The sequence below is a fragment of the Balaenoptera musculus genome, chromosome 2 (assembly GCF_009873245.2).
Source record: "Balaenoptera musculus isolate JJ_BM4_2016_0621 chromosome 2, mBalMus1.pri.v3, whole genome shotgun sequence".
Lineage (NCBI taxonomy): Eukaryota > Metazoa > Chordata > Mammalia > Artiodactyla > Balaenopteridae > Balaenoptera > Balaenoptera musculus.
This window is the reverse complement of record NC_045786.1, coordinates 174038847-174052269: the sequence shown is the minus strand read 5'-3', so window position 1 is coordinate 174052269 and position 13423 is coordinate 174038847.

The window sequence follows — 13423 nt, the reverse complement described above, 5'->3', positions numbered from 1 at the left end:
GGTTTTTTTAAGCAAAGCTTTTTAGCTTTAAACTCATGCAGTGTTTTTCTCAAGAATCATTGGAGAACAATTTGCCACACTGATTTTCATGTGTAATTCAGGTGTGTCATCCCAGCGTGTTGGTTCCCGTCCCCGCCCCATGAACCGTGTGACTACTGTAATACCGTGTCTTAAATAATTCAGTATTATTTTGAGATAGACACACTAGTATACCCTTAATTATTGGTGAAATAAAAAATCTCTTAGCTTCTCTTTGTGGTGGAGAAAGGACGTGAGTCTGAGGTGTGAGTCCTGTTGTCATGTTTTCACCTTTGGGTACTGTCTGACTTGGGTGCCCCTGAGCAGGCCAGGCCCGGGGGAGGGCTCCTTGGCTCCAGTTGGGGGCAGTGACGGGCACAGACGGGGATCCAGTGGTGGGGGAAGGGGTAAGTGTTCCCCCGTAAACAACCCAGGCAGTGGGGGGCCAGGGAACTTGGAGCAGATGTGGCCTCACGCGCTGCTTCCCTGGGGAGGGTGCCCGCGGGCCAATCGCACAGGAGCTGCCCTTACTCGCAGGAGGGGAAACTCGAGGCGTTCTGGAAAGGTCCTCTCCCCGGAGGAAAGGTTTGAGGTAAGGTGTTGTGCTGTTGAAGCTCATCTTCCTAACGGAGATGTTTTTCTGGCCATTTGAGAGTCTCGTGCTCTGCGCCTGAGCTAGCCGGGCGGCCGTGCATCTCTGACCATCTAGCCCTTCCTGCATTCCCAAAATGCTCTGCTCTGCCTCGGGCTCCCTCACCCACCTCGCAGCTCACCCTCGCTTTGGCAGCTGTCTGTCGTAAACCCATTACAACCCATTACGTGGTGGCAGCAACTGGTTTTGCCTTTTCCCTGCCTCCACCTACAGGCCCTCTTCTGTCTTCTCTGCCTGCGTGTTCCTCCCGGTGATCCAAGTGGAGAAGCAGCGCGGCCAGCCCCGCCGTGCAGGTGTGTGATGTGTGATAGGCCAGACGCCAGGAGAAACAAATCGTACAGGTTAAAAAGACAGGAAATTTGACATTTTTAATTCTCTGCCACCCGCCAAGATGCGCTCTGCCCCGTTAGGCTTGGGTTACTTATGCACGTTAGAAACTGTCCTCAAGGACTTCCCTGGTGGTGCAGTGGTTAAGAATCCGCCTGCCAATGGAGGGGACACGGGTTTGAGCCCTGATCCGGGAAGATCCCACATGCCGCGGAGCAACTAAGCCCGTGAGCCACAACTACTGAAGCCCATGCGCCTAGAGCCCGTGCTCCGCAACAAGAGAAGCCACCGCAATGAGAAGCCCGTGCACCGCAACGAAGAGTAGCCCCCGCTCGACACAACTAGAGAAAGCCCGCGCGCAGCAACGAAGACCCAACGCAGCCAAAAATAAATAAATAAATAAATAAATAAAATTTAAAAAAATACTGTTCTCAAGCTCTTGCTGTGTGTGCTCGGTGCTCGGGTTGGGAAATGTCCATCCTATTGTGTCTCAACCAGCGTGGAGGTGGTAAAGGACACGGTTGTCCCACATCTGTCTCAGGCATAAACTCCAGGATGTCAGGAGAGCAGGGCAGGTGCTCCGTGAGCGCCGGAGAGAGACCGTGGGTGCCATGGGCCAGGGAGGCTGAGGGACAGGGCTCAGGGACCCCCCGAGGCTGGTCAGGAACAAGACAGGAGAAACCCCAGTGCAGGGCAGCGATGTCGCACAGGGGCTGAGCAGCACAGCACTGGTAAACTTGGTTCTTACTTCCAGGGCGCAGAAGCGCTAACTGGAAGGCGAGCGAGGCCCACATCGGGGCCCGGATGCAGGTCAGCGGGTGCCCGGCTGTCAGAGTGTGTCTGATGCAGGGCGGGGGGGTGTCCTACGTTGCTTCCGCTATCATTTAAACATTTTTCAAGCCGTCGTTGAGTGAACCTTCCTGCGTGCCAGGCCCTCGGCGAAACATCTCATGTGCATGTTAAACCCTGGGAACCATTCCACGGCAGGTTTTGGTAAGTGTATTTCACAGATTTGGACTCTACAGCAATCACTTGCCCAAGGCACTGCCCGAGGCCGCATGGCGAACCGGGAGGACAGGACAGCCCAGTAGGGTACATGCAAACACAGGGTTTACCTGGAGGGTCCCACCCCAGGGGCTCTGGTTTTATCAGTGTGGGTGCAGGCTGGACGGCAGGAAGGCGTCCGGAGCACTGAGTGTTCGAGAACTCGGCCAGTTAAAGTGTAGTTGGCATTTCCCCCCCTTAGGATTCACAGACCTTCGGAGCTCCAGGCGCCCATGACTCCCAGTTGGACAAACACTGGAGAAACACCGAACCGGTCACAGCAAATGGCTGATGTTGTTTGTATAATAATCCTTTAAACTCCTGCGCCATTTCCCTGTAGCCTCCCGTCTCCTGGGCCTCACACCCACGTGATTGTCCCACCTCATCCTCCAGCAGACTCAGGATGTGGAGTTGGGTGGAGGGGCGAGCCACCTGTGGGGACCACTGGTGTGTTCTGTCACCTCAACCCCATCCCTGAGACAGCGGGCGTGGCCTGGTACTGGCCCTGGCTCCCCTGCCGCATCCCTCGGGGCCCACGGGCTTGTCACTCCCACGCCAGGCTGCGGTGCCTTCCGAGGCAGAACCTTCTCTTCATCCTTGCAGCCTCAGGCCCAGGCAACAGTAGGCGCTCAGATACCCTTTGGCTGAACTTCTCTTTAGAAACAGTGTCCTTGGCTCCTGGCACATAATACATATTCCCCAAAAAACTTGCTGCATAAGTAAATGGAAAATCTCAGACCTTCAGATGGCTTCATAAAGTGTTTAGAATCAGGGGGATTCCCTGGAGGTCCAGTGGTTAGGACTTGGCACCTTCACTGATGACAACATGGGTTCAGTCCCCGGTCGGGGAACTAAGATCCGTGTGGCGCGGCCAAATAGTTAATTAAATAAAATCAACGGCCCTTTTGCTCATCTGGATCCAAAGAAGCTTGGTCTACTGCACCTGCAGCCGAAACCCTGGTGTCACCATCAGGAGCTCACCTCACGCCCACCTCGCCCGCTTGGTGGGTTCAGCAGCGGCTGTGCCCAAGACCCACGTGGCAGGAAGGCCAGCCAGGCTGGCACGTTGCCACCCTCACCTCTGACTGACTGCACTTGGCCGAGCGCCCAGCTGGGTGAGAAGCCCAAGGGACACGTCAGTCCCCACGTAAGGGGCCCTCAGGGGCGCGCACTGCGGCCTCCTCGGTCACCTCGTCTTGCCGGCCAGGCTGGCGGACGAGTCCAAGGGAGAGGGTGCGCATGGGCCCTGAGCCCCTGTGCGGGGGAGTCAGAGGACGCTCTAGTGGCACACCCTTTACAGGGAGACCCCCGGGGTGGGAGGACCTCCCAGGAGAGGGGGCATCGGGCGTAGAGGCCCAGAGTCTGGTGCCAGGCGTACCTGAGGGCCTGGGAGAACCTCGGCAGGGAGCAGGGGGCAGAGCACGGGTGCCGGGGGCCCTGGTGAGCCAGGGGAGGATTTGGGTCTTTGGAGACGAGGAGTTTTGTTGAAGGCTCACCCCGGTGGCAGACGTAGGGACTGAACTGGGAGCAATGGGGCCAGGGCAGCAGGGCCCGGAGGGAGGGTGGGGCAAGAGAAGCAGACAGAGGGAGGGACCCAGGGGGAGGGTTTACAAGGGTGGTGAGGGTGGCGCCAGGGGATGGGGGCTACCAGGGGTCTAACAGCAGGAGGGTCTACTCAAGGGGACAGGGTCACATAAGCAGTGTAAGTGACAGAACCCCCTGGGTCTAGCTGAATAACAAAATGAGCTGGTTATTAAAGGTGCAAAGAGGGACTTGCCTGGTGGTCCAGTGGTTAGGGCTCCACGCGCTCACTGCCGAGTGCCTGAGTTCGTTCAATCCCTGGTCGGGGAACTAAGATCCCACAAGCTGCACGGTGCGGCCAAAAAAAAAAGAAGAAGAAAAGAAAGATGCAGAGAATTTAACAGGCAGGCACAGAAGCCAGCCATGTCCCATGGGCCTGGCTCTTAAGCCTGAGGTCTCGTCAGCACCGTCTACAGCCTCATCATGCTGCCCTACCCCACAGGCCAGCTTAGGCAGGCCCAGGCCACTCTCAGGGTCCCATATGCCAGATTTTCTCTGGGAGGTCCAGGTTCCATCTTTTCAGAAAAAGGCATCTTTTGGCACTTTTAACCAACAGGGTTATCGGGGTGGCCCAGGAGGTAGGGGCCATGCAAGAGCCTGGGGAAGAGTGTGAAGGCAGACCAACAGCAGTGCAAAGGCCCTGAGGTGCAGCAGTTCCTGTGGTTGTAGCCAGGTGAGAAGTTAGGTGAGAGTCTGCAGGGCTGGATCCCACAGGGCCTTGCTGGCTATGGGGGCAGCCATGGGTGCCTGGCAGGGCAGGATTTCATCCTAGACCAGAGGCTCCCCAAGAACAAGAGAGCCAGGTTCAGGTGGCCTTCCGGGACTGGGTGCCTCTGGGGAGACCCTGCCAGGCCCAGCCACAGCAGCTCCACCAAGCCAGGCCTCGTGACTTTTGCCGTGGATGGCCGTCCAGGTGCTAGGCCTGTGCTTGGGCCAGCTTGAGAGAGCGCCCCTGGAGGGGGTCCCTCCAGATGAGATCCCTAGAGGCCTGTGTGAGCCCCACTGTGCGCGGGGCCTGCCCGGCTGGGTGGAAAATGATGACCTAGGTAGACCCACCCCACAGCCCGGCCCTCCGCACGGCCCTGCCCGCACTGCGGCGCACCTGCTCCCACGTTGGGCCCCTGCCCTTGTAGGGCGGTCTTCCCCTCCGCGGCCCGCCCTCTAGTCTTGTTTTGCTGTGCGGCCGCCAGGCGGCGCCCGCGGCCCAGTTTCACGGAGCCCAGGACCCGCCCGGGTGGAGGGAGCAGCAGGCAGCGGGCGGGGGCGCCGGCCGCGCAGCTGCCCTCGGGACGCTGGACAGGTGGCCGCGGCGCCGCTTGGCTGCGGCTTCTGTCCCCGAGCTGTGCGTGGTGCTCGTGCTGGGTTCCATGACCCGTCACGCCGCGACCACGCGCTCTGATGGGTCCTCGTGGAGGCCTGTGGATCTCGCAGCTTCTGACTCACCCCTCGGAGTTGGGGGTCCAGCAGGACCGTCTCAGGCCGGGTCGGCCCACCTGCCCACAGCTCACGTGGCACCGCGCCATCAGGGTGGAGCTGGTGGCCTGGCAGGCAAGGCAGCCCTGCAGTCCGCCCCCATCTCTACGCAGGCTGGTCCCTCCCTCCTGGGCAGTTGAGCTCAACCTTCACGTCCAAGCCAAATGCCACTTCCTGCCCCCTGCCCCGTGTGCTGACCCTCCGGGCCCCAAGGCGCTCCGGCCTGGGACAGATGCCCCCGCCCCTCCGCTGAACTGCCTGATCCCAGTCTCATCCTCTGTTCCCGGGCCCCACTAGGGCTCCTGTGTTTTGAGGTCTAGGGCCGGAGGGCCCAGGAAGTCAGTGGAAACCGAAGAGAAGGCAGGAACTGGAAATCAGTAGCAGGTGGGCGAGCCCGGGCCGGGGGTCTGGGCCCTCGGGGTCAGGAAACGCTGCTGTGGGCAGTGGGAAGGGAGGGCTGGTCCTCGCCCTGCCTGGGCCTCCCCCGGTGCTCCCGGGGCTCAAGGAGCCCTGTCCTTCTCCAGGCCTCCGCTCCCCCCTGCAGGCCTCCCAGGGCAGCTCAGGTGACGTGCGCCAGGCAAAGGTCTCTGCCGCCGTGTGAAGCAGGCCTCTGGCCCCATGCCGCCTGCAGCAGCAAGGGGGGCGGGTGTGAGGGCGACCGCAGCAGCTCCAGCCATGGGGCCTGGTGGGTGGCCCAGGGTGCAGGGGTCCCTCCCGGCCTCCAGCCTGGCCTGTGCCCAAGGCAAGCCTCTGTGCCACTGCCACCTCAGTGCCAGGAGCAAGATCCTTTCCCCCGCCCCCGCCCCCACCCCTGATGTCGGACGCCTCCTGCCCTTTCTCCCTCAGGACCCCCAGCATGCTCCCAGCTCCGGCCCACCCACTCGCCCCTCCACGAAGCCCCCTCTCCCCCTGCTGCCCCTCCACCACGCCCCTGCCCACGGAAGCTTTTGGGGGCCTCTCAAGAGCCCCTCTCCTCTGCCCTGAGCCAGCTCTGCCTTTCGAGCGCTCCCTGGGCGCCTCACACAGCTTCACGCGCTGCTGGCCGCTGGGCTGGGGAGGCTGCAGGGGGCGCAGAGGTAGGATCCCCACCGGGGAGCCTCGGCCTCCTGGGCCCGCAGGCCTTTGTGCTGAAGGGCCGCCGTTGCTAACAGCTCAGGGCCTTTCCCCGGGCCCTTGGGATTCTGACAGACAAAGCGCTCACCCCAAAGGACGCGGGTGCCCACGGGGCCACCGCCACCGCGGGACGCAGGTCGGAAGGACGCAGGCCCTCCTGTTGGCGACGAGCCAGCGCCTGCACAGACAGCGGGCGGGCGTGAGGACCCCTGGCGTCACACTGGGAGGGGGGAGCTCACAGGGCCCAGCTGTGACCCTGAAGGGGGGCCTGGGAGTCCCCCCGGCCCCTCCCACCTAGCCCTCCCCAGGGAACTCGGCCCCCGTGCCCCTCCCTGCCCGCCCTCGCTGGGGTCCTTGCCGGCAGGGCTTCCGGGACCCTGGGGTCAGCCCCCTCACCGACGCCTTGACGTCAGCTGACGTCGGGAGCGAGGCGGGCGGGGCCCCGGCCAAGGCAGCTGCCCGCCAGGGCCTCCCTGGGCCACTGCCTGTGCAGCGGGCGGTGAAAGCCAGTTCGTCGCGGGGCTGAGTCCAGCGAGGCACACGCGGGGCCCGGGGTGGGCACGGCAGCCGCCGTGGTGTGTGGAGGAGCCCAGCGGCGCCCAGAGGCGGCCCGAGCGAACGCGCTGCTGCTCGGCTCAGTCTGCCCCTTAGGCCCAAAGAGCCGCTCCCCTCCCCGCTCCCTGAGCAGGGCAGCCAGGCTAGAGGAGGCCCCTCGCCAAGGCCGCCGAGGCCCAGCTCCGGGCTTCGCAGCCCCTCGGAGTCCGGGGGCGTCTTGGAGCCGAAGCTCTGCCCTGCAGCCCACCTCCCACTGTGAGGCGGAGCTCCTGCAGCTTCACCTTCACCGAGTGCCTCGTGTGGCTGCGCGCGAGTGCTGTGAGTGTGTGCACAGGCTGTGTGTGCAGGCATGTGTGTGCTGTGTGTGTGACGAGGTGGGACAGACACTCTGCCACGGCCCCCCCCCCCACCCCCGCCCCGGCAGCCTGCGGGTGGGCAAGGGGCCCGGGGGTAGAGGAGGGCTCGGAGACTGGGAGCAGCCCTGGAGTGGCGAGGGGGCCTGGCCGGGCTGGGGAGGGACGCCTGGCAGCTAGCTCGAGGTGTCCTGGGAACAGGGCCCAGAAGGAAGCCTGCACAGCAGCAACGGCGGCGCCATAGCAACGCTGCACAGAGCGCTGGCCTACTTACACCCCGCCCCCGCCCTGCTCGCTCTCTGTTCCAGGGAGGGGGTGAGGGGCTCCTGCGGGCTGCGCCCCAGCCTTTGGGGGCTCAGTGTCCTGGAAGCCTCAGGCCTCCTCCTGGTCTCCTCCCCAGCCACAGAGACTCAGTCTCCTCATCCATAAATGGGGGTGATGGGAGGACAGAAGTGTCCAGCACCCAGTCGGTGCTCCGTTGCGTAAGTTTCCTCCCTGTCTCCCGCTGGGCTCTGGCCCCAGTGGTTGCAAAAGGGCTTTGGGCGTTTCCGGACCAGGAATCTCAGAGCTCTCTGTGCTGCTGGAGTGACTGCAAGCCCCGAAGTTCTCGGACCCCAACCAAACAACTCAGGCCAAGTCCCCCAAGTCAGGACAGCATCTGGGTGGGAGGGGGGGCCGGGAGCCCTGGGGACAGAACCCGGAGCTGGTGCCCTCCACACGCTCAGACACCCTCTCGGCCTCTGTGCCCAGTGTGGACAGGACGCAGGGCCAGATCCTACTCATGGCTGGTGGGGCAGGTGGGGAGGGCTGTCACTCTTTGAAGGAGACCCCCTGGGCCTGACATAAGCCCTGCTGACAGTACCAGGTCTCCTGTGCCTGCCTCCTGGACCCGGCCTGACATTCAGGGCCATCTGCCCTGTTGCCTCCGCCTGCAGGAAGCCCGCCCGGCCTGGGGCCCTGGTGCACTCAGAGCCTCGGGGATGGGGGCAGATGTCTCCGGTGCCCAGCAGGGCTCAGCAGGCCACAGAGGAGATCTGGGGCATCCATGGGACAGCCCAAGGGGCTCTCTGGGTGACTTGTGCTGGCCGGGCACTATCTGTGATGTCCACATGCCCTGCCACCACTGGCCACCCTGGGCCACCTGACCCAGCAGGGCCTCACCCAGGGGTCATCTCTGGTGCAGGGGAGGTGCCCTGAAGAGGGAGGGCCGCGGGCCAGCAAGGCAGTGAGGGTGCTTGTGGAGCCCTGGGCCCCACAGGGGGCGGATGTCACCCGACACCACTGATCTCATTGAAAACCAGATGTCTTCCTGACCTCACCTGGGGAGCTGGCCAGGCTGAGAGGCTGCTCTGTGACCTCAGGCCTGGCCACCTGCTGGGGCTTGGTTTCCCCACAGGGACAGACATGTGGCTGTGGGTGTCCGAGCACCTGCTTGGATGGACTAGCTCCCTGCCCAGCCCTGGAGCCTGGGGACCACGGTGACTGGCTGTCCCAATTCCCCCTCCAGACTGGGAGCCCCACCCATCACCCGTCCATTCACTCCTTCCTCCTCCAGATGCTCTTCTGTGTCCCCAGGGCCTGTGCCCAGTGGCCATGTGTGGAATGAATGAAGGAGTAGAGATGAATGAATGAGCCTCGGAGGGGGGCAGCTCGTGCACCGGTGTGGGAGGGGGGTTCGGTGGCCGTCTGTGCGTGCCTTCCTCTGGGCACCAGCTGCAGCCGCCCTGCTCTCCCCTCCCCCACTTCAGCCCCCCTAATTTATGCCATGGGGGGGCCAGCCCCTCACTGGTCCCCTGCCGGGCAGCCGCTTTGTCCCCAGGCAGATTCCCAACGGCCGCCTTTGGGAAGAAAGGGCCCTTCTCTGGCCGGTGGTGAGGTCACCAGGAGGGGCCCTGTGCTCACAAAGGCCGAGGCCCCCCAACCCGCCCTGCTGGCAGCTGCCTCTTTGTCCTCAGCTCTGGCCTAGAAGAGACCCCGAGGGGCCCCTGCTCGGCCTTGGAGAGGCCCAGGCTGCCTCCCTGGGAAGTGGACGGAGTGGGGGAGGAGATGGGAGCAGTCCCCTGGCTTTGCTCCTGATAAGTGACAGCACCTGTTGAGGTGCAGACCCCACCCCAGATGCCTTGCTGGGCCCAGGCAGCTCTTGGTGGGGGGGGTCTTGGCCTGGTGTGGGAGGGTCTGTGTCCAGCTGTCTGTCTGGGTCCCAGGACAGGCAGGCAAGCTTCAAGGATGAGGGCTGCAGGAGGGGGAGGGGAACCATGAGGCCGGCATAAGGAAGCATCCTGGGGTGGGCTCGGGCATGGGGGGCTCTGAAACTACTATCTCCCTGGATCCCACGACGCCTGGCACGTGCACCTGTGCATTCATCTCTGTGCATGTGTGTGCATACACGTGTGTGCGTGTGTATGTGGTGGGGTGAGGGGCTTGCAGGCCTGGGCACGTCCCCATGCGGGAAACCCCCTAAGCCCAGCCAGGGAGCTGCTGGGCGTACCCTGTTGCACAGGGGGTGGGGGGCTGAGGCTCAGAGAGGGCAAGTCTTTTGCCGCAAACCACCCAGCCCCCCGCCGGTGGGGCTGGGAGAAACTCTCACCCTTCTGCCAAGCGTGCACAGTGAGGGCGAGTCACCCCCCTCCAGACTGCACTGGGCACCTCCTCGGGCAGGGGCCGGGAGGCCGGCCCGGTGGCAGGGTCAGCAAAGACAGGGTAGCAGAGAACAGAGACAAAAGCTGAGAAAGTGCAGAGACGGTGCCTGGTGGGCTCCAACGCCGTACCTGTGGACGCAGAGCTTGGACACGGTCGGGCCCGCAAGGACTGCGCAGTTCAGCTGGGGCCCCGGCACTGTGCAGTGGGAGACAGGCCTGGGTGGGCTCCTGGGATGTCTGTCTCTCGGGGCTGCGGGGGACGTGGCGGCTCGGCCACCCTGGTGGAGGGGGCCCTGGGCCGCTGGATGCGGGAACTGCGAGGGCCAAGGCCCGGTGGCCGGACCAGGAGCTTGATGACCGTCAGCGGGGTGAGAAGGGCCGCCGAGCCCCCCCCCCACCCCCGCCGGGCACCAGCTGGTGGCCCTGGGCCCAGAGCTCCTTAGCAGTCTCTCCACGGAGGGAGGAAGTGGAGCCCGAAGGGAGCCGACCTACCCCTTGTCTTGTCCCAGACAAACAGAGGCCGCGCTGGACACTGGGGCCAGCCGCCGAGGGCCTGGGGCCCTGCCGGGCGTGGCCACCAGCAGAGCCAGCCCCGGCCAGGTGCGGCCAAAAGCGGAGGTGCTGAGCCTAAGGGCTGGGGAGGGGGCGGAGGACTGGAGGCCCACCAAAACCTCTAAGCTCTGCCCGGGACCCCGTGAGAGCCCTGCGCTTGAACCTTGGGGGGACCGGCCAGGAAGCACGGTCAGAGGAGACAGAGGCCCAGAGGAGGTGGCCGGCACGGAGGGCTGGGTCAGCCTGAGCTGCAGAAGCACGCGCTGGCCACCCTCCCCACTGGGTGCCCGGCTAGTGGGCCTGGGTGTCGGAGGCCCCGAGGGGCCAGGCAGCGTGTGCCTCACGTCCTGGGGGACAGCAGAGCTGGGGGGTGGGGGTGGGGGTGGCCTGGGCCCCCAGGCCTCCTCCCGCCGAGAAAGGTCTCTGTCCCAGTTGCCTGGTGCCTGGAATGTCCATTGTGCCCGTAGCTTAGCAACAAGCCTCTGTCTGTTGCCCCCGCAGCCCCTGCCCCACAGGCGGCCACCCGCATTCCTCGGCAGGGCCCTCGCCTCCACAGGCCCGGGCCTTGCTCACCCGAGTGTGTCCAGCGGCTCAGAGCCTTCCCATCGGCGTGCCCAGCAGCCTGGGTCCTGCGGAGCCGTGTGTCCGCTGCTGGCCCTGTAGGTGCTCCCTGACACCACGGAAAGAGGCTGTGTTCAGACCTCGTCCCATCCCCTGGTTCACTCGCCCATTTAGATTCATTTTATCGGCAAATGTAATGACAGTGACAGAAGGCGGCCGAGTGTCCGTCTGGGATGGGCGCGGAGACAGACTAGGGAGGGACAGCGAGGGTCCAGGGGTGCATACGTGGGTCCAGCACTCCTGGAGCTGGACTGTTAAACGGGTCCATCCTTGTATGGGAATTACACTGCAATCGAATGAATCCCTTAGCTATCTTCTGGGGGCATGGCATGAGGTCAGGCCTATTGGTGGCAGCAGGGTGGACGAAGTGGGTACAGGGCTACGGGGAGGGTCTGGAAGCCAATACAGGGTGGTTGTCTGGAGCTGGAGAGGCCAGAAGAGGGGCCGTCTCCTGGAGCTGGGGCAGCACCCCCTCCGAGGCAGGAGGTGAGGGCGTCCTGCAGCCCTCCCCACCCCACCCCCTGCGAGGCTGGGAGCCGCTCCCAAGGCCCACGCTCCACCACAGCAAGCTGGCTCCTGGGTCTGTGGCCCCTGGATCCACGCTGAGGGGAGCAGAGAGTGGACAGCTCACCGTTTCCCCTGCCGGGGACCAACCCTCTGTGTCTCTCTCCTGCCCCACAGCGCGTGACCTGCTGCCCCCGCCCCCAGTGCTGGAGAACCCGAGGGACACACCACCACCCTCGACTTAGGAGGAGCCTGGTGGCCCTGGGAGGGGAGGCTGGGACCAGTGACCCTGGGCATTGATCTAGCTGACCTCCTCCAGGGCTGCGGAGCCAAGAGCAAAGAAAAGGTTAAGTGGCCTGGAGCATTTCTCCTTTAAAACAAAATAAAAGAAAACTCTTTATCATGGAAAATGTCAAAGAAAGGTGAAAGTAGAGAGAATCCCAAAGGCTTCCTGGTCCCAGGGGACCAGGGTTTCGGATCTCTCTCCCCTCCCCCCACCCAGGTTATTTTGAGGCAGATGCCAGCCACCCTATCATTTCGTAGTATCGTTAGCACACCTAAAAAAGCTGTCATTCCTAAACCCATGAAACATCCACTCAGCCTTCAAATGTCCCAGCTGTCTTATTTTGTAAAATAAAACATTTGGTTTGTTCGAATCAGAACCAAAAGAAGTGCCCGCACCGCGTTGCCCTGTTGTCCCCTGCTGCTCTCAATCTGGGAGCCCAGGGGCCTCTGCGATGGATCCACTGGGAGACACAGTGATCCCAGAAGGGCCTGGGGCGTCGGCACAAATATTCCAACCAAAGGGAGGGAAAACTAAGCTCTTGTTGACAAAAGCGCAGCCTCGAAAAGAGCCAGGTAGCTGGTGCTGGAAGCTTCCATAGTTGTGACCATGCCACTTAAGTTCATCAAGGCGTGTTTTTGTTTTAAGAAAGAAAAGAAAGAAAAGAGCAGTTTGAGAGATTCCAGTTCCTCTGGCAGGCCAAGGGGCTGCACTCCACGTTGGGCCCAAGTGGCGAGCAGGACGTCAGAGCCTGAAGGCTGGAGAGACCTGAGCCTCCTGAATCCTCGGAGAGGGGCGTCGCCCACTCCCCACCATCACCTTTACCCAGGACAGAAGGAAAGAGAGCCCAGGAAGGAGTCAGGGCAGGAGGGTGGGGGCACCCTCGGAGCTTTCTCACATGACCTGGCCCTGGGCAGGGGTTGATGGGTCCCAGGGAGTGGGGTAAGTGGCAGGGTGGGCAGGAAGGGTGGAAGTGGCCTGCCAGGCAGGGGACATGAATGGAGCGGGGACAGCAAAGGAAGCGGGGGAGGGACGGAAGGGACCAGCCACTAACAGACTCCCCGCCTCGTCCCGACCCCTCCGCTTCTTCTACAAACGTGCCTGCACCCGGTCTGCCCTCCTCTTCGAAGGGACAGATGCTGGGGAGAAAGCCGATTATCCTCAAAGGCTGGAGGCTGTGACCGGAGCTCTCGGGGAGCGTGACCCAATTCTGAGCTATTCTCAGCCTGGTGGGAGCGGAGTTATTCCCTCCCGCCAACGCTGCTGCTTCGGAGGCAGGCTGACTTTGAAATGCCCTCATCCTGCGGCTGGGCCCAGACACACACACACACGCGCACACACACACACACACACACGCGCGCGCACACACACACACACACACACGAGGAAATGCCCTATCCTGCGGCCGGGCCCAGACAAACAGACACACACACACACACACACACAAGGAAATGCCCTCATCCTGCAGCCGGGCCCAGACACACACACACACACACAAGAGAATGCCCTATCCTGCGGCTGGGCCCAGACACACACACACACACACACACGAAAATGCCCTCATCCTGCGGCCGGGCCCAGACACACACACACACACACACGAGGAAATGCCCTATCCTGCGGCCGGGCCCAGACACACATACACACACACACACACACACACAAGGAAATGCCCTATCCTGCGGCCGGGCCCAGACAGACAGACAGA